The 20,803-nt window shown below is 40.5% G+C and overlaps 1 protein-coding gene across 2 annotated transcripts in view; it reads left to right on the forward strand.

The window, feature by feature from the left end:
• The window catches only part of LOC128873953 (CD151 antigen-like), a 106,354-nt gene that overhangs the window by 23,120 nt on the left and 62,431 nt on the right, over nt 1-20,803 (forward strand). For both annotated transcript variants that reach the window (XM_054118022.1, XM_054118024.1), the window contains exon 2: nt 10,640-10,733. The gene's annotated coding sequence lies outside the window, so the exon portion shown is untranslated. The remainder of the gene's footprint in view (nt 1-10,639; nt 10,734-20,803) is intronic.

Here is a 20,803-nt window from a genome sequence, read left to right on the forward strand (position 1 = left end):
CTTTGACACTCAATTTTACAACTACATTATGCACTTTTTTGGAACGCTTGACTGATGGAAAATTAACCCTTTGCACTCGAGAGGTGACTCCCAGTCACAACTAGGTTCTCTTTAGGTTTAACTTCTTTGGACCTCGAAGTGCCAATAAAATGATTGTCGTTGAGGCAAAGGTGACCTGATTCTCAAATCTCAAATTAGAGATCTCATTTTCGAAGTCAATATAATCTTAGCATTCCTGCCAATAGAATGCTAAGAATGCATCTCGAGTTTCTGGTAGATACCAGAAAAAAAGGCCTCGAGTGCAAAGGGTTAAAAACGAAGCAGGCTCATTGAGTTTACCTTGAAAAGACCCAGAGTTAATTTCTCCACCCAACGCTGGGTTCGTCGAACCCCTCTGCAGATAAAATAGATACCATTGCAGCTCCATTCCTCGATCCCACGACGTTATCGTCATTGTTGCTAACAATTTCTTGTGCGACGACGTGCGTCGCGCGATCACACGGCCAATAAGGACGTAGCCCCGCTCGCAAATGGTCAGCGAAACGATTTCCATCGGTTGCATTCATTGTCCGTCGTTGAAGGCGGACGTATGCGCGTAGAATTGCAACAGGAAATCTAATCCGTTCGTCCCACTTCGCAAATGGTCCGTGGCCTTTGCTCTTATTTAATAAACGGGTCGTGAACGTCGGTGCCCGGCGGGGACTTGTCCGGCAAAGTGACTGCGATTAGGCCAATTGAAGCGCCGTTAGCCGCGCGTTGTCTCGCTCGCGGATCCGTCATGCAATCTGCGATAATTGACCGAATCGCTGATTATCTGGCTTGCCGGACCAAAATCTGCGAAATGAATGTAAACAAGCCCTGAACAGTCCATTGAAACATGCTTTTGGCAGCTGACGAATCAAGTCTTTGGTCAGATACGGTTAAGTGTAGGGATGATTTAAAATAGTAAGGGTGCGTATAAGAGTTGAACGAGGGACTGAAGTATGATTTAGATATGCTTGACTCGGATTAGTACTTGCTAGGCTGTGGATGTTGATGCATTTATGGCAAGTGAAAATATGGGAAAATGGCTGAGGTTGTGCATGAATGCAAAAATATTAGGTTGTTCCAAAAGTTTCTTCCGTGACTTGCACTCAATTATTTTGTGTGGCAGTGTTGTCTATAAATAGACAACCGAATTTCTTAGATGTCAACGTTGTGACAGTAATGGAGCAAAATGCATCGTACGCAATTCGATAATGTAACATTAGACATAAAATATTGTGTATGTATTACTTATTAATGAAATGGAAGAAACTTTTGGGACAACATAATACATAAAATAAATGTTACAGTGATTAGAAAATGACGTGTACCCATTATTTAAATCTCAATTCTTCATCTAAATCTGTAAACATATGAATTTGTATGAACATCTGCAGACTAGTAATTGATACCTTTCGTAACTCGAGCCTTTATTTAGATTTCTATCAGTTTCAACCCTTTGCGGCAACTCGTGGCATTTTTTCTCTGACATCTACCATGGACTCGAGATGCTTTCTTAGCATTTTATTGCCACGAAAGCTAAGCATTTTATTGACACTTTGAGATCCAAAAAAATTAATTATTACTGCTGGTAGATTTACTGCGTCGAACCTAGTGGTGACTGAGGGTCACCTCTCTAGTGCAAAGGATTAAATGTCTCACATAAAATAAAAGCGTTCGTTCTGATCGTCCCCCGAATTGCACAAATACAAAGCGTCTCTATAGATCGGAGGGAGTCCATCGTTCGAGCAGCTATTCGAACTGTTATACACTCACAGTAAATATTTTCCCTTACTCATTTCTGACCTATCCAAATCTTTCCTTTAACCAAAACAACAACTTTCACCATTACTCATTCCCGACCCTTCAGCTTTCAAACTCTTCTTCCTTTGCGATCCAGTCATAGCCCAAAGTCCAGTTTCCGAAATCCATAAAAGGCCCTAGTTTTTCATCCAGCAGTTAGTTATCAGTAGACTGCGGATTTTATGCATTCATGACGTATAGTAATATGAAAAAAACATACAAAAAATATACATAATGTACGTTGAATATAATCTATTAATTAATATAATAATTTAATATTACGTTTTACATGGGTGTATATAACTTTTGGTTATATTTAGTATATATTTGTCATATTAACTTGTATCATAAATGCATAAAGTCCGCAGTCTAGTTATCAGTTTTACCGCGCGCAGACTAGTTCGTAACGGCACGTCGAATTTTATAATAAATTATTGTTTTCCATGAACGTCGGTCTTTAATTGAGCAATATTAAGTGAAACCGTATGTCCTGTCGACGATATCGAGGTATAGGACTGAATCGGGCATCACAGAACGTTTGTCGCGTGTCTATAGAGATCCGAAAGGCTTTCCCATGCGTGTATCCTTGGGTTTGGTAGCGGATAAGTCGGTCTACCATAGGTTAATAGAATCCTTCCTGTCGACGTTGGGCTGACGGCGCTGGGTATTAGCTATGTAAGTGGATTGCACCCCGGAGACAGCTCGCGCTACCCTGCTGAAATTTCCCACCCTGAAGGCGAACGGGGAACCCTAGAAATCCCGTGTAACGTAGTTATCTCCCTGACGTTGGCCGCCCAAATTGCGCTCGAGTGTCCGCTTGCATTGTGGACGCTGGTTGTATTATCTAGCGTCAGTTTTGAAAATTGACTTAGTTTAGCCGCGGCGTCGGGAACAGTCTCGAGATCGACGCGATCTCGTCGCATGTCCTGAGGAACATGCGGTCTTGTTATCCTGATCACCGAACTTGCGGCATAAATGCGAGCGGCGAACGTCGGCCGGTACCGAAAAGACCAAACTGTTGTCAATCGCACAGATTGAAGCGTCGTGTTAGACAGTCGTCTATGAGATGAGTGAATATTTTATTTCCAAAATTTATTTTCACTTATTTCTACACACTTATTCCCATTCCAATTACCAAATAATTGTTTATTACGACAGTTTATGTGTCGTCCTTGTGCTCTCTGGTATGTCTTCTTCACAGGAATTTCAAAATCTGAAATTAAAATAACGTGGAATATTCAGAAATAATATTCCGAGGTATATTAAACCGCAATTTTTTAATTCACGTCGACGCGATACGCGTATTTTTCTAGTCTAACAAAACGGATTCTGTGGGATTGCACGAGTTTTGATTAGCGCAGGGTATCGATCGAGAAGCACCTCGGGGGTTAGGTCGATATTTTGTGGTTTTTTCGTCGGAGTCGGAGTGGCATCGGTTAAAAGCCTTAGAAACGTCGCTAGCTTAAGTACAACGATACGTATCGTCTCGAGAAAAATTGGACACGGTCCACGAAAGTTTCCCTCGAAGCACCGCTGGCTCTCATGGTTCCAGCTGGCATATTAAACGTATTTTTTTAGACACTGTCCCAACCTTGTACAGGGGAGTTAAAAGTCGTCGAAAGTTGAGCTTTTTCGCAATAATCCAGTGCTAAAAATTCTTTCTCGGGTAGCTTAGACGTCAAAGGAACCGTCTGCTGTTTGTATTTGCGGTAAGTTTGTTATAGAAACCACCGACATCGACGAGGCTCTGCCTGTGGCACAGCCTGAAGCGGGGAGCGATTGTTTGCCCAATAGAACATTGTCGTTTGAGAAAAGCTCTACATCGAAACAGCGACAGTCGTGGTGAAAGTTCAAAATTACTTAGGTAGACTATTCGCTACAGTAAGTCGCTTTCTTGCTCCGATGTGTTCTGTCAACATTGCGGTTGAACGACCTCAATCTTCGATCAAAATTTTCGTTAAATATCTGTTCTAGAAGCAGAGAGAAAGGAACACCACTAAAACTGAAAATAAAGTAAAAGTTGACTAGATACTTCGATTATTTCGGTTCGTTTGTCGAAGTTTGAGGTGTTCTTACTGTCTGTTTGAAATAGTTGAAGTGTCTTATGAGTGGAGCCTCTCGAAATTTCTTGGCCGCGGCCTACTTGGACAAAGCACATAACTCGGCGAGTCTGCCAGCCCCTCCCATAACCCTCCATCGGCGATAGATCATATTTTACCGTCAGGGTGAGCCTATAAATGCCGTTCGAAATGTACGACTATGGAGTAGACTTATTGCTCTTCAGCCTGCGTCAGTCCGGAGACGAAATTCCCTCTTAAGATCCTGTAACTCCCTGCAGAGGAGGCAAAGAGGATTCAAACACAGGAAAATTTGAATTGCCGCGCTTAAATTTTTCTTTGAATGTGTATACTCATCACAAGTATTTTATTAGGTGTTCAACGTTTTCCACTCATCGGCTCGAAGTGCTCGATATTATCCAACCCAAGCGTTCGATATTTATAACCGAGATACCGTGTGCAGAAACATGGAATATCACGGAAATTACTGTCGATGCAACCCGTGTTAAACACGATTGTACCTCCATCGAATGTTTAGTGTACGTAGTTCACTATTCGAAATATTAACTATCCTGTTTGAGTACGCGGCCCATAATTGCTTGTGTTAGCAACAATGTTTCTCTGGAATTGGTTGAAGCTCGCGTAACTCTGTTAGGAAATTCCGTGAGAACCCAAGTGTTTAGTTAATCCGCTTCGGAATGAAGTATTCTTTGAAAATGAAATCCAAGAAAATAAATGCTTCAGGCTTTTCTTTTAACGCGATATCTATGTCGATTTCTTCCAAATGGCCCCTTGGTGAACCAAGTACCGTACCATTTTCGTTTCAACACACATTTAGTCACGACTAAAAAATAATTTACTCCGTCTTCAAGATATATATATATATATAAACGTTTCGCTAAAGGAAAAACCAGTACTCGCATTCGTTTCCTCGGAATTAATTCCCAAAGGAGACTTTATTATAAAGCAATTGACTAGCCTGATCTGTTTAAACGAGTGGCGTCGACGGAGCGCATTCTTCTTTTAAATAAATAGGAACGGAGGCGGAGGTGAGTTTAATTCCCTTTTCTTCGCCTGCTATCTGCGAAGAAACGACACCGTTAACCGTTGTTTCGTTCGTCTGGTATGCATATAGACGGTGTTGCGCATTCCTTCTCGCAGCCGTTCTTGTTTTATTGCGTAGTTTCTCAAAGAGTAGCTCCTGAACGCGATCGGAGGCGAGTTTTCCACCGGGAATCCGCCATTTCGCGTTTTAACCGATAAAGCGTTTAATTGTTTGTTCTCTCGATAAACGGCAGGGAGCGTTTGATTAATTGATACTACAACCAGGGGCAAATTTATCGGTGTCGGTATTATGTTTTAATTCATAAATATTCACGTCGTTCGTAAACGAATATTCTATCTCGCAAATAAACTGTTAATTAACGTTCGCTCGATGGTAGTTATTTAATAATTAATCCGGCGTACATCTAATAATTATATAGAGCCCCGGAACATATATCACGAGCGCTCGAGGCGTACGTTTTCCCGGATAACGAGTCATTGTTTCTACGGCGGAACGCGTATCCCAGCTGCTAAACCGCGTCGATAACGAAGGATAGGGATTAGAATTTACAGTTCGAATTGTTACGGTGAAATTTTAGTCTTTTCACTGCTATAGCACGAGGATTGGGTAATCAAATTGCGACAAAATGGGGTCTGCTTCGGAAATTAATTGTAAGGAAACGAATACGCACCATGACTTTTCATTTTACACAGTGGTTACGTGCATCTTGAGGATCCGGAAAATTTTTTTTAGTTGGGAATTAATTAGTTCGCAATGTTGGGACCCAGGTGAGGAACGAGGAGACCGATTTTTGTACACTTACAAATATATATCGGACGTTTCAAAAGTACAACTCTGGATATACAAGGAATATACTTGCGGAAACAAAATAACCGACTGCCACGCATGAGGATCGAAAACAGTAATACTGCTCTTTTGAAGATTTCTAAATCTTATATCCTAGACCTCTTGCATTGAGAAGAGGGTAACTACGACTAACTATGACTTGGTACTTGATGACCAACTCGTCTAGGATGAGTCGTTCATGTCCCCGCAAACTTCCTGTAAGGTTTTTTAACTTTGATAAGGAATGCGAGAAACAAGGCTGATTAATTTATTTTGAACACATTGATTCCGATATCCTTATCTGTACTGAACAAATAGGTTGGTCATCGAACAGCAAAAAGGGCCTCTTTTAGGAACTGGTGTTAGTTTTAATAACTATTTTTTTTTATTTCACGATATAATATTCTTATCCCCACCGGAGTTGAACGCGTCGGCAGCACTCTCCCCATGTCGTTAACCGCGAATCTCCTCAAAGAATTCCGCATCCGTGTACCTGGGAATCAAGTCATCCGGTTGGAGGCGCCCCGGCGCCGTCGTCGCGACGTCGAAAGCAAAAATTCCTTTATCAGCGCGAAAGTTACCTCGGTTCGTGTTTATTCACTCCTAAGGGGTTTCAATTTTATCGCCGTTTCGCGGCGTTTTTCGTCGAGGGAACGAACGTGCTTAATATTGCAAACCGGGACTTCCAGGCTTGTAACGCGAGCGAACTGGCCCAGGGGAATCGTCTTCTGCTTCTCGTTTCTTTTGCATCGCGAGAATGAACACGTAGGGGACTTTGAGATGTCGATGCAATATGAAAACGTGTCGTTCCCTGAAAGGCATGCCACACTTTGGCATACGTTATTTGACACTTTGACGTCGCGCACACGTGACTTCGTCGAACAGCGATCTTACTCTGCAGATATATTCTTATCCTATCGGGGACTAGTTTCAGACCTGTTCGGTATACCTGGGCTGGAGTCTTGCGTCATGTAGGTTCACTAGATTTCGTTCGGATAATAGGATAACACTTTCGCTACGGACAAAAATAGGTAGCCGTTCGCTGAAAGCTCCAATTAGGACATTTTTTTTAATGAAAAATTTCTTACAAATGTTCTAATATGATTATTTTGAAAAACATATATTTATGGTAATTTATTTTATATATAATATGATTGCCGAACACAAAAAATGAAAATTGAAAAATAATAAAAACAACCATATATTTTCAGTTGGACGCACTGTGCTAAGAAATTTATCATTCTTATCCAAAGTACGTCTTATTTTCCGAACAGTTTATTTTATATATTTTTGGAATCATACATATCCCGATATACTTCTTTCCTTATTTTCACTCGCCATGCATGCACACACATGCATTTACCACGTCCACTTGGCACAGCCAGTCTAATGATAAGGTGTGGTTCAACTTGGAAGCCTGCTGGTATTGTACGTTTGTTTGTGAGGCCCCTATAACTTCTACCACCTTCCTCCAATCCACGCGAATCTTTCCTTGGTTACTCTTCGGTGCTCCCATGGGAAGTATAAACTACATACTTCGACCAAATATTATCATTATTATTACAATTATCGTTATAATCTTTCCCCTCATTCCATAAGCATTTACCTACTCCTTCCTAAGTCAGGAATTGTTAAACTATCCTGTTTTGCTCGAAACTTCCTCGATTCTGCCGCAAAGAATGCCACTTGCAACCTACCGTAAACAGGATCGAAGATCCATGGCACGCTAAACCCACGGAAAAGTATCTGTCGACGCGCTCAATCCCCCGTGCCGTTGCAGACGGTTCGCATTAGCGGGTCGTGGCTTATCGCGGCGAATACCGCGGTCGTAAATCTGATCGCGTTTACACGCCGCGCCCAGCGTGGAGTTTACGTTGTTCCGGGCGCCGTTTGTAGCGGGCGTCGCGTTTGTCCCGTTCACGAAATCCGGCGACGATTCGCGATTAAGAGTCGCTTATCGCGAGCGTTACCACCCCCTCCGAGGAAACTTCCAGCCGTTTATTCGAGGGCAAACACGGTCCTCGAAGAGCAATCGTCAGGCGTGACTTTTAAAAGCAAACGTTCGAGTTAGATGAATGCATTTCTTTTTATATTCATACGTGCCGGGAAGTTTATTAACCCTTTAGGCTCGAGAGGTAGTCATATGTTAACGTGATACAGCGACTCGAGAGGCGACCGAGAGTTACCACTAGGTTTCACGCAGCAAATCTACAATACCTAATGTTTCTTTAGGTTTAATTTTTGTGGAGTTCGAAGTGTCGATAAAATGATTGTCGGCGAGGTAAAGGTGACCTTATTCTCAAATCTAGATTGCTTAGAATTCATGTCAATAGAATGCTAAGAAACAACTCGAGTTGCTGGCAGATACCAGAAAAAAAGGCCTCGAGTGCAAAGGGTTAAATTTAGTTTCATTGTGTTAGGTAGTCTAATCACCATAGCAGATTTAAATAAGGCGCGTAAAATGTTATGAAGGCAGTAATGATAGCAATCATGCCATCTGTGCGCAAATAAGAGTATTTACTGGCGTTTTCCTGCTTCTTCTTCGGTTTTTTTTTTGCGCATTATGTATGTAAGATCTCTGTACGACGAACCGCGTGGCGAACGATTAAATATATATTGTTTTGGAAATAGCTGAGTATTTGACTAATCACTGGTGCAATATAAACTCTAAAACATTGGAACTCGAAGTATGAATAAAATGATTGTCGATGGAGTAAGGGTGACCTGATTTTCAAATCTGAAAGTAGAGATCTCATCTTCGAAGTCAATCTAAACTTAGCATTCGTGGTAATAGAATCCTAAGAAAACATCTGAAGTTGGTGGTAGATATCAGAAAAAAAGTGCGTATGTTAGTGGAGTCTAAGTAAGCTGTATTCTTGGAGGTCCGAACCATAATTAATAAAATGGTTGGGGTAGGGTGGTAGAGTACTCTATTAGCTTGGATTGTACAGGTGTTGTAGTTGATTGTGAGCTGCGCACCCTTAACAAATAAATGAACATAGCTTGCATTCCCTGCTTTACATCAAAGAAACCGTCTCTATCAGTTGAATAACAAGCGTCGCGTGGTGCGCAAGGTAGATGCGCAGGAATTCTGTTCCTCGTCAAATCGTCGTATACGACGAATCGCAGGGGTAGATACCGAGCTAAAGACCGAATTAAATTAAATTTCAAGCCTCTGATTGTGTTGCATTATTTCATGATATATTTTAAATTTTCCACCTTCTTAAAAATGCGTTGAATCGTACATAAATTATTTCCAAGCAATTCAGATCGCTTCCTTTTAACATTTCCTGATAATTAATTCGAGAGATAGACAATCTTTTTCTCTGTTGAACAGTTCAGGATGGTTTATTGTTACTGCAGTTTCGGTTCCTATTGGCTCCGGTTTGTCTACTCCTTGACTTACAGCATTGTTCTCCGTTAACTACTTTCCGACCAGGTTCATTGTCTCCCAAGCCCTATCCGTCTTGCAGAGCGCGGGTCGTGCCGTTCAATTTAACAGGCTGGGAAGTCAAACGACGTTTTCGGGGAGGTTTCGAGCCGGTGCCCCGTCGCAACACGCTGTCTTTTGCATAGAAATTACCGTGGAAAGCGCGTTCAATTACGCGAGAGGACGCGATAATGAGAGTGTGAAGAATAATTTGTACGAGCACTCGGGATCTGGAGCAGCTCCATTAAATTCAATCATTCGGAAAACACGGACGGAAAGGAAAACACGAGGCTGGCAAGCGTGAATCCTGTGCGGATTCCGATTCGCGTGGAATCTAGGTGCTTTATCCAGGTTAATTATTGAGGAATAAGGTGAAGGAGATGTTAGATAGAATTGTAAGATTGGTAAACATTCTCTTTAGACTCTGACTTGTCGCTATCGTGCTTTACTCTATCGAGTTTTACTCTGTCAAGCTTTACGCTTACGAGCTTTAAGCTTTTAATAAATCAGCTTTCGGCACCAATTCCATTGTTTCTAAAATCTAAGAAAATTGTAAATTGAATCTCGTGTGTTCGTAGCGTTATAAAATTGTATAGAAATTGTAACGAGATTAGGTGGACCGTCGCTCCCATCGATTCCGCGTCTTACTTCCTACCTCGTTTGATAGAAACGTTATCCGGTTCGCGCGAAAAGCTATGGGGGCTCCTCACGGTTTTCCGTTTCGGCTCCGAGAAATATATTTGACATGGATTCGATTAGAAAGAAAATTCTATTACACGGAATCGTTCAATTGCGGCGGAATACATTCTATTCCGTTTGACGCGGCTGCGTGCAGCGAGTTCGTTTGTCGAATAAGGCAACCTACCAACCAGGTACCGTAATTGCGTGGCCATTGCCTCTGTATTCGGCGAGAAATAGTGGTTAAGGTGGAAAATATGAGGGAAACCGAGGTAACTCGTGCCTCGGACTGCGAAAAAAGAGGAACCGCGAAAAAATATATATAAAAGTCGTTCCCTCGTGTTTCTGCCTTGTCGGCGACTTTGATAAAGTGGATAAGAGAACAATTTCGAAGACGCAGACGTTGCCGCGATTGAGAAGGCCGCGTCGCGAACGGGGAACAACATTTTTATTATTAAATTCGGGTAGTTTTCAGCGGGATGATGGTATTATGAAACGTTTTAGTAACGCATGAACACAGACGATACTTCGTTTTATTTCTCAATTTCCTGACTCTGTGGAAAATGCTTCCTCTTGCACTACACATAATTTTAAAAGTTTTCAGCAAGTACCAAAAATGGGAACAAGTGTTTCTTTAATGGGAGGATTCATTGGTAGATGAAATCTGAAAAATTGTCGTAAAGCTGATGCTCGGTTTATAGATTGTTCTTTTATTTAAAAATGATACTAATTAGTTGGTTTCTTTGTATGTTATAGGACACGCGACTTGACGATCGCAAGGACTCCCGAAAATTCTAAAGTGGACATGCATATCGAAGATCGGCCTGAAGCTGCACACCGATGACGCAAGGTAAGCGCGAATTCAAATTTTCATTGGAAACGCGAATTGAAGACTGAATACAAACGGGTTGCAAGTGTGATTGAAAAATAGAGTTGATGGATTGAAGGGTTACGGATTGAAGATCGGTATCAGAAGGCAAGGATAAAAATGCTATTATAGTTTTAGACGAACTTACTATTGTCTACTTTAGCCCTTAAATGTCCTAAGGGTTAAATTTGATACCGGACTTTTAAATCGAATTGTACACTTGCAATTGGTTTGTTTTTAATATTTGGTTGTATGTATGTTACCATTGCATAATGTTCATTTGAACATAAGTTAAAAATATAAACGTCAGCTGTAAAAATTGTTCAAATAATAAATACATTGATACTTTTTTAAATTTAGTTTGAAAAATCAGGCTTTTAAGGATTGACACTAAACCTACCACGACCGGTCAAACGACCGTTTTCAAATTTTTGTATACAGTTTTTCTATATTATATATGAATTATGTACAATTGTTTCATGCATTATTCAATTTAGTGTTCCACGTAAAATATTGTTGTAGTTAATTGAAAGAAGTGCCTTTAAAACTAGCCGTTTGTCCCATAGCAGTAGAAATAGTTACAAATGAACTTCGGTAGGTTTAGTGTTAATTTCTCTATTATTGTATGTAGTCTAAATCGATGCACCCATCTAGTAAAACACACCTGTATTTGCAGAGACATTCTGTAGACTCTTTCAGCCTCTTTAGATAGACTGCATCATAAAACTTTCGTTTCTTTTTACATCACAACACGATACAATTTAATTTATTAGGGGGACCGAAAAGTAATTAAAATGTCCTCGACTTGGAAAAGTTTTTCAATGAAAAATCGGCCTTTTATAAAAAAGGAATCAAACAACTGTCTTTACGCCGTCAAAAAGTGTTAGAAAATAATGGAAATTATTTTGTCGATTAGTAATTAAGATTTCTTTAATAAATAAATGTTCGGTCCCCCTAATATATTTCTCTTGATAGAATGGCTAATTACAGTGTGTGTAGAAAGTATTCGTACACCAATCAATTTCCAAAAAAACTATGTAAAATTGTAATTTATTAACTTATTTTTTATAAACAATGAGATTCTACATATTCTCGGAAATCTCTAGAATAGATACATTACAAAAAAAAAATAGCTATTTATGTAAGTTGCGAAATTAAGAAATAAACAATTAACCGATAGAAATATTGAAGCAATAAGTATTCGCACAACTGTTTAATTTTTAAAACATCATTAAAAAAAAGAAATTTACATTAATTTACAAGTATATAATACTTCCTTCGTGGGATTTCCTTTTGATTTTATAATTATTGCAACTCTTCTAAGCATTAAATTACCTAAATTATTAGTTATTCGAAGTGGGATCTTCTTCCATTCTTCTATTAGAGCCTCTTTTAAAAGTACTTTACTGGAAATTTGATGTTTTCTAATTCGTACGAAGCAATAAACTAATGTGTTTACGTTACAAACTGTACTGTAAATGGTTCGTCATAAGAATCGTACAAATACTTATTGCTTCTATACTTTTACCCACTTTTCGCATTTTTTTGTTAACATCACAAATTATATCGACTAGTAAATGTTGTTTGGACTATATCTATCTTAGAGACTTCCGAGAATATGTAAAATATCATTGATTATAAAAAAAGAAGTTAAGAATCTACAATTTCACACAAAAGTTTCTTGGGAAATCGATCGGTGTACGAATACATTCTACACCCACTCTATTTATATAATAACCACCCCAGGTGCGCAGTTAACGCTTCTTTACCAAAAGAATGTTCTAAAATCAGATAAATGAAGATTTCTGTAGCGAACAAACTATTACCTCGAGATAAGCAACCCTTTCCACGTTCAGTGTTTAATCGTCGCGCGGCGTAATGAAAATCAAGGTGCTCTCGACGGTGTCACCATAAATGGTACCGCTCGGCGCGGGCCAACGGGCACGTTTCTCAAACCATTAGGTGAAAGGGCCTCCTCTTTGTGTCTCTTTCGCGCCCTTCCCCTCCTACGTCATCGGTTCATGCCTCTTTCCTCATTAAGTTGATTGCCCGATACTTCTCGTGGCGGTAACAAACCTCTCGCGTGCGCTACTTCCTGACTCGCACGCCGAGAGGAGAGGAGATCGCGTCCTCCCGCGTGGAACATGAAAAATGGCCCAATTAATTCCCCCCTCCGACCCCGTGTCCGGCGCGTACGCCGCGATTATTGTACCGTTAATTGCTTCCACGACCTCGAGTCGACGTGTTATTGTAAATTTTAATTGCACACCGGCCGGTACACGGCGAGAGTAAACGGGGACAAGTTACCGCGAAGAACGAACGTTTGGAGGAATTCTCCACTTACGAAATTAATAAAAAGTACACCTGGGAATCGAAGAGGAGCCGGAGAGAGGAGGCAAGCGAGCCGCGCAATTTATTCCGCTTCGAATTATAACAGATCGAGATAATTCGGAGACCCGTTGACAGTAACGATCTTGGGAGGGGGTGAGTAAAAGCTCGGGTATTCGAGGAACTAACTTTGTTAGCCCTCTACCATGGAATTTAATATTCTTACTTTTTACAAGGGCTTTCCGAATCTTTTTAAGAAGATTAAGCGTTCTCGAAACGTACGTTTACAAATTTTATGAAGTTTCCTTTCAAGCCAGGAAGCTTTCCTTAAGCTCTGCGGGTGCCATGCTAAAATCTCAATTTTTACGTGGAAAGGATTCTGATGTTTTGCCAGGGATTACGGGCTTCTCTCTTGAATTCTTCATTCTTCGAGAGAAAAATCCAATCGTTTGGAAAATAAAGTTTCTATTAAAATTGACATTCAACTTTAGTTTCCACTTTCATATATAAATTTGAAATTTTTATTCCAGGAAAAAGCTTCAATTTAAAAATTCGCCCTGTAAAAATCGGTGGCAAAAAGACCTCGTAGTCATTAACCCGACCCCGTTTTCCGTTTCCGCGTACCTCGGGACTTGGAAACCGTTTTCGGAAAATGCCGTTTCCGTTTTCGATTGCTGGGGACACGACGTTTGAATATTTAAACAAACGGCGAATAGCGTGACTGGAATGGTCACAGTTTTTCGTGCACTGGAGAGCCAGGTTACTCGCTAATGGAATATAAGAATTCGACGGGAAAGTTTTGATAACGGAGGTTGGGCTATATTGCGCTTTTATCTTGCGCGAGTACCGTCCCGATATGAACGTTAAATGAAAAATTCTTGCCTCCACCATTTTCCCTCCCCCAGAAGTTCCGATGGTACGTAAATAATTGACTTTCGTGCGTCGCGTTCTGCTTTTTCCGTGTTAAAAAATTCATTCAACGCACGGGGAGAGAAAGATCTAATGAAAAGGCTTTTCCGTGGGCGGCTTTGAAATAGTAACAGCGCGCGCGGCACGCACCAGGGACGCGTCAGAAACAGAATTCAGGTAATTATGCGTTACGTTCGAAACGAGATTCTTCCTCGGTTTTAACTGCCTTCTGAAATCGCGCAACGAACGAGTCGAAAGGGGTCTTTGCGCTTTTGAAGCTGCGATGCAGTGGTTAGTGAACCATGGAAATACAGAATTTAATTTAATCGAATGAGCAATTTTTAGCGAGCTTGAACTAAGATAAATGGCTCCATTGTGTTCAGCATGAGGATTTAATTTGATAGAAATAGGTATTATAAAGTTGATGACTTCAGAAATGTCTAAGCCAGAGGTTCCCAAACTTTTTAGATCCGCGGCTTCTTTAGTATACAGATTATTTTCAGCGACTCCTTTAAACTTTTCGGTGTTCTGCGCGAGTATACTCAAATGTTAGACAGACTACATTTTGTGGCACAAGCTAACTAAATGTAAGTGTTACTATTTCATTAGACTTAATTTCTTTATTATTAAACTTTACCAATATTTATTTTTCTTTCTTTTACAATTTTTACATATTACACTTATATTTTACATATTTACAATATATCGAGGCTTACAGTTTGGGAATCACTAGTCTAAGCAATCAACGATTCCGAATTTACATACCAATCCTAATCGACGGTGTAAAGATCAATACATGAAATAGTAAATAAATATCTAACTTTTGATCACTATGATATAAAATTAATGAAGCGAACAACTGGTCACTCATGGGGTCATCCACCTCGTATTAAAACCGAGGAACTCGAGAACTTTTCAGTTATTCAAGAGTTTCAAAAGCCAGGAATGTCCAAGGAAACCTGCGCTCCGCTGGATCTCCAGCATTGTTTAACGCGAGCGAAGACAAATGCATTTCGCAAGCAAAGAGTGTCGTTACTCGAGAGGATTTCATCAGGGTCTCGAGATCCTCTATGCTCATTCCAGCCGTGATTCCCTTTTGTTTGCGCTGCAACTGTCTCCTTGAAAAAGCGTCGCCTTCTTTTTAACTTCAAGCCGTGGAATGTAATAAAAAGAAGGGGATTTCGTTCTCTTTAAATCGCTTGTTTTAAAATTTCCCTTTACTCGCGAGAAATTGAATTCGTGCAGAATGGCGGGGCGGGGGGGGGGGGGGGCGGGGGGGGTGGACGGACTATTCTCCATTTATTACACGGAAATATGTTCCGCGAAATAGACAGAGGGATATTAAAATGCACGGCGAGCTTAAAAACGTTAATAACTGGGAGTCGAGTCGAGAAAGGAAAATCAAAGTGAATTATTGACGGAATAAATTTTAGTTGCAGGTAGTCTGGAAATAGTCCACGTATATTATATCGCTTGAGAGAAGTAGATACTCTGGCTAGTGTTCGACTTATTTCAGATCTATTCATTTATTCAGAGTTATCGATTGATTGTAAATATTTCGATACGAGAAATCGCAGGATATTGTCGAGTGGGGGTCGATGAAAGAGTCGGCTTGGCTTGTGGGTGAAGTTCCAAGAATGGGAGCCTACACTCTCTAGTTTACTCCCACTATCCCGGACACTTGTAGCCGAGCGTTAGAATGATTGCTCCACTTTATCTTTTACGGTTGTCAAGCAACGATTGTACATTGATCGCAACCACTGATCTTTCCAGACCTTTTGACGGTAATATTTATCGCGGTAGCGAGTTATTCCATCATCGGGGATCGAGACAAAATTGAATCTGCCGGGGCTGTCCATCGAAGAAAGGAACAAAAAACATTTTTAAATTCGTATCTTTGATGGATCAAGCCATTCATATTTTGCATTTCGATCTTCAAAGGCTTTAGTACGATCTAAAGATAAATTACAAATCCTTCCACTCTCTAGCTTAACAATTGACGTTACGTTCCTCGAAGACTCTGTTCCAAAGGTTTCTCAACAAAAGAAGACAACTCCACCTCTAAATTCGATACAATCTTATTTCGCACAACTACAAACACCTGGAAATGTGATTCGAGCACCCAGAGGGGGTGGGATGTCGCAGTGGGATAATAAGCCCGTGTCGAGGGGGAGAGGGTGGCGGGTGCGAATTCAATAACTCCTGTGGTCGGGTACAAGGAGCCAGGAAAGCGTCGTTGCGTCCGTACAATGCTTGATTCGTCGCAAGCCCATCGCGTCTTTGTGTGAACGCATCGAATCGTGGCGAAGGGGAACGAAGAAAGGTGTTTGACGCGAACCAAAGCGCGAATTCCAGCAGTCGTCTGAAGCTCGAAGCGTCGTGACGGTAGATTGGCCGCGCCGAGCTGGAATTCGGATCAGTATTATCAAAGGGACGTGATAAATGATCGAAGAACGCGCGGGGGAAGGGTCCCGGGAAATAGGATGATATTCTTTTGCACCTGGGAGCTCAATGTACGACTCGAACAGATGTCCATTCCACTTGCAAGAGGAAATGAAACGGCGAAAGAATACGCGAGCCTCGACGAAGATAGGAAAAGTTCGCTGAGGGTTTGGTTGAAAGCAAAAATTGTCAGGTGAAATCTAATCTCCAAAATCGAATCAAACGTCTTCTTATGTACATCCACTCGTAAGTAAAAATCCAGTAAATCAGCTTCAATTGACGTGACTCTTCGAGTTTGCCTGGAAAATAAAGTTTCGTTTAAATACACGCCAATTAAGAAGTCGGAGCGTGGGAGCAAGCTCTAAATGGTTAACTATGACGGTGATTGCTCGACGCGCGAGCATCCTAATGGAAAGCAAAGAAATGAAATCAGTCGTTGATATACTCTAGACGAGCAAAGACGTTTCTCTTCGCAATTTCGCAGCTTCGTCTCGTCCAGTATCCGTCGCCCGAACGCCAAAAGGAATTCTCAGGGTAATTAAGAGCGTCTTTCGGGGCACGCCTGTTTTCACTTGGCAAACAGTAATGGCTGACTACCATCGCTCGATCTACTGGCGTGACGTGAGGAGGGAATTTGAAAGCAAAATTACGCTGGTATCGACAAGAAACCTAAAACAATTTGGCGAAGAGGAGGGTTATGAACCTGCTTGTGTGGATTTAATAAGATACATTTCCGTAAACGTATGGTATTGTGTTATGGTTGTATTATAGACTATATACAGTCAATTCCATTAGTATTCGTACCCTCTATGTCTATCGAAGATATTTGTCTAAATTAAATGATACGCTTAATGTTTCCAAATAAATGTTTCATAATAAATACGTACATGAATATACATTACACATGTATATATTTATTTATAATGAAAATTTATTTGCAAACATCAAACCTATCATTTAGACAAATTTCTTTGATAGACATAGAGGGTATGAATACTTATGGAACTGACTGTATGTATAAAATTGCATAGAAACTATATACGTATCAGTGTAACTATAACATACACACCCGCGCTCAGAAGTATGTTGGACGCTTCCTTAATAGAAATAAATATCTAATAAAAGTTGCGAATCTATTAATATAAATTATATCATTTATCTTTCGATATGTTTATGTTGTATTAGCGAATATATTTTATTAATCATTTTTTTCTAATATCACATTAGTAATGATACAAACTATAGAGATAACAAGATAATGTTAAAATTTCTTTTACCAAACTTGGATATTATTAATTTCTTCATCGTATCCGACGTAATATTATTTCATTTATTTTGTAATATTAGGGGGATCAGAAAGTAATGTCGTTTCTTTTACATTAAATTCAAACAAATAAATTTATAATACGTTTTTATTTTTAATCAATTATGTAATTGTCCTTGTTATCAATAACCTTCTGCCATCTAGTGTGCAAATTTTCAATACCTGATCGATAAAAATTGATTGGTCACGGTGAGCTGGTAAATAATAAACAAGTATTTGCATTCCCATAAACGACATTACCTTCTGGTCCCCCTAATATTTCGCCATAAATGTGTTTAATATATTGAACATTCTTTCTGAACTTTTCTATCTAAACGATCCCATAGTTCCACTATAAAATTGAATATGATAGTTAAAAAATTTAATATTATTAAAGGTTGTTAAGTACACATCCAATATAGAAGTTAACAAAATTGTATAGTAATAATTTACGGTGTATATTAATTATTCATTGAAAGTAGTAAGTGTCCACATATTTATGAGCGAGGGTTTATGTAAGATAATACATATACACACAGGTTGAACCGTTTAAAGAACAGAATCAGACTCGCGCACACTTCAGGCTACACCACAGAAATTACTCGAGTACAAACTGTCGGTGTAAAAGTAGCACAAGCAGGTGTCTTCCTCGTTGTCAAGTTCCACGGGGAACACAAAGAAGGAGGACGGTACCGAACCCGAGGAAAAAACGATATCCAAGGATGTCGAAGTTCCTGGAACCCCAACACCTACCGATCTTTCTTCCCCAACGATTCCCATCCCCCTGAAAACCGTTTCGTTTCAGTCGAATATTTTCAGGCCGTGGAATACCATGCCAGGAGGAACTTTCGACCTTTTGTCTCTTCACAAGTCAACGCTTTTGTTTAGCACGGCGTAAAGCCGGCACTAGTCCGTAAACTTTAAATGCCCTCTCATCGTTCCACCCTTTTCCGGGGGATAAATTTCCCCGGCTCCTCGGTTCTTTCCCCGCGCGATTTAATCTTGGGGAGTTTCTGTCGCTGAGTCTCGCCCATGTTGAAGAGTCGAGAACCAGGAGCGGGCGAAACTTTGCCGAAATAATAGGGCGGCGAATAGAAACACCCTGTAACGATTTAAATTGCACGTTGTAACAGGCTGCCGTTGGAGGAAGCTATTGTTCGATGCGACATTTCATCCTGATTCTAAGTTTCGTCGAACAAGTAGCTGACGGAGAGCTGATTATTTCGTATTTTTCGTTTGAAAGTGTGCAGATAGGAAACTTTTATATTGGTCTTTAATGTTAGGCTTAGGGGGATCTGACTTCGCTCATATACTTCACTCATAAAAGCATGACTTCGATAATGTAAATCTGATAGAAAATCTCTGTGAACCTATCGTTGAATTCTAAATATTGTAGATGTAGTGCTTTAAATGGAAGCCTTCGCATGGGTCAGAGGAGACCCATACTCAGAATCTCCCAAATTAACCCTTTGCACTCAGCAAATTTACAATACCTAATGTTTCTTTAGGTTTAATTTTTTTGGAACTCGAAGTGTCGATAAAACGATTGCCGACGAGGTAAAGGTGACCTTATTTTAAAATCTAGATAGCTTAGAGTTCATGGAATAGAATGCTAAGAAACATCTCGAGTTGCTGGTAGATACCAGAAAAAAAGGCCTCGAGTGCAAAGGGTTAAAATTTGTATCTGTTTTAACCATCTTCCTATCGCGTTTATTTACTAAACGCGTCCAACTAGCGTCAATCCATAGTCGTCGCCAAGTAGTAATAGCAACAACGTGATCATTACGCGATCGAACGAAACTAGTCCTACAAAAGAGCGAAATCCACGGAGAAGCTCGTATTCGAGTTCGTTTATTTCGACGGCAGGTGTTCCGATTCGGGCTCGTTTGTCAACGGTGTTGGTTTAAGCCGAGATTGGCCTGTCCGTCAAAGCGTCGTCGACGCTCTGTTTATCGTCGATCAGCTTTGAGACACTGGATCGTACACTGCAAACGGATTATTCGAGCGCTTTCGGAACGCAACTGTTTGAGCTAGTAGTTTAATGAAACGCGTCGCCATTAGGTTAATTAAATTTCCAGCGAACGATTCGCGAAAGCTGGTTCGGCGGTTAGATAAATCCAGAAAACGAGCGATTGTGTGTATTGCTAGCTTTTATTTCAACTTTCTCGGTGATTTCTTCGTCCGGATGGATTAACTCCTAACATTTTTCTAAAAGAGCGTTATCGTTCGATTTTATATCTGCTTCTGTGATATTCATTCAATAAGAATCATTTTTTGGCAGCGTGGGATGGATTAAACGGGACCAGTTTGTCCATGGTTACATTCAATCTATCGCTCCAACAACCGTGAATTCGTTCTCGGGGCATAGAAAGGCCAGTTAGAGCTATTTCATCGCCGAAGGCAAATAGGGACAAGTCCGTTTCGAGAACACGCGAATAGGATAGAAATAAAGTGAAAAAGAGGACGAAAGAATGGGGAAGGAGGATAGAAACCATTTCGGGCCTGAACGAATATCCACATGCACTGATGATCCCTTCCCTCGTCGCGTAGCGGGATGAATACAGAGGTGCAAGAGGTTCGGAGCAGGAAGGCCGGCATTTCGTTCAGAATCGAGGGGATTATTTTCTTACCGTTCATTCCAGCTCCTAGGGAGAAGGTCGAACCTTTATTCCTTCGTTCCCCCCGGAGTGCCTCGATCTTCCTTACGTATTTCTTTTCAAATCGAAGACCACCCTCGCCTCGCGACCGCCACGGTACGTGGAATACTCGTTCCACGAACCCCGACACTTAGGTACGCTGCCAGTGTCGACGGAATAGAAATCAGACGTTTTTCTAACGATTTATCGTACGAAAGATGGAGGGGAATCGTTTGGTTTATTATTTTATTTGTTTGGTGCTCGTTTGCGTGGAAGATAATTTTATTTATTATAATCGCCTTGGGAGCTTCCTTTTTCAGATGGATTAATTCCTTCCAACATTTTTCATCGTAGAAAAGATTCCAGAATCTTGACACACTTTGTGATCATTACTGTTCATCTGGATGGAGGTTAATTTTATTTATTATAATTCC

The sequence above is a fragment of the Hylaeus volcanicus genome, chromosome 3 (genome assembly GCF_026283585.1).
Source record: "Hylaeus volcanicus isolate JK05 chromosome 3, UHH_iyHylVolc1.0_haploid, whole genome shotgun sequence".
In the NCBI taxonomy this organism is placed as follows: Eukaryota; Metazoa; Arthropoda; class Insecta; order Hymenoptera; family Colletidae; genus Hylaeus; species Hylaeus volcanicus.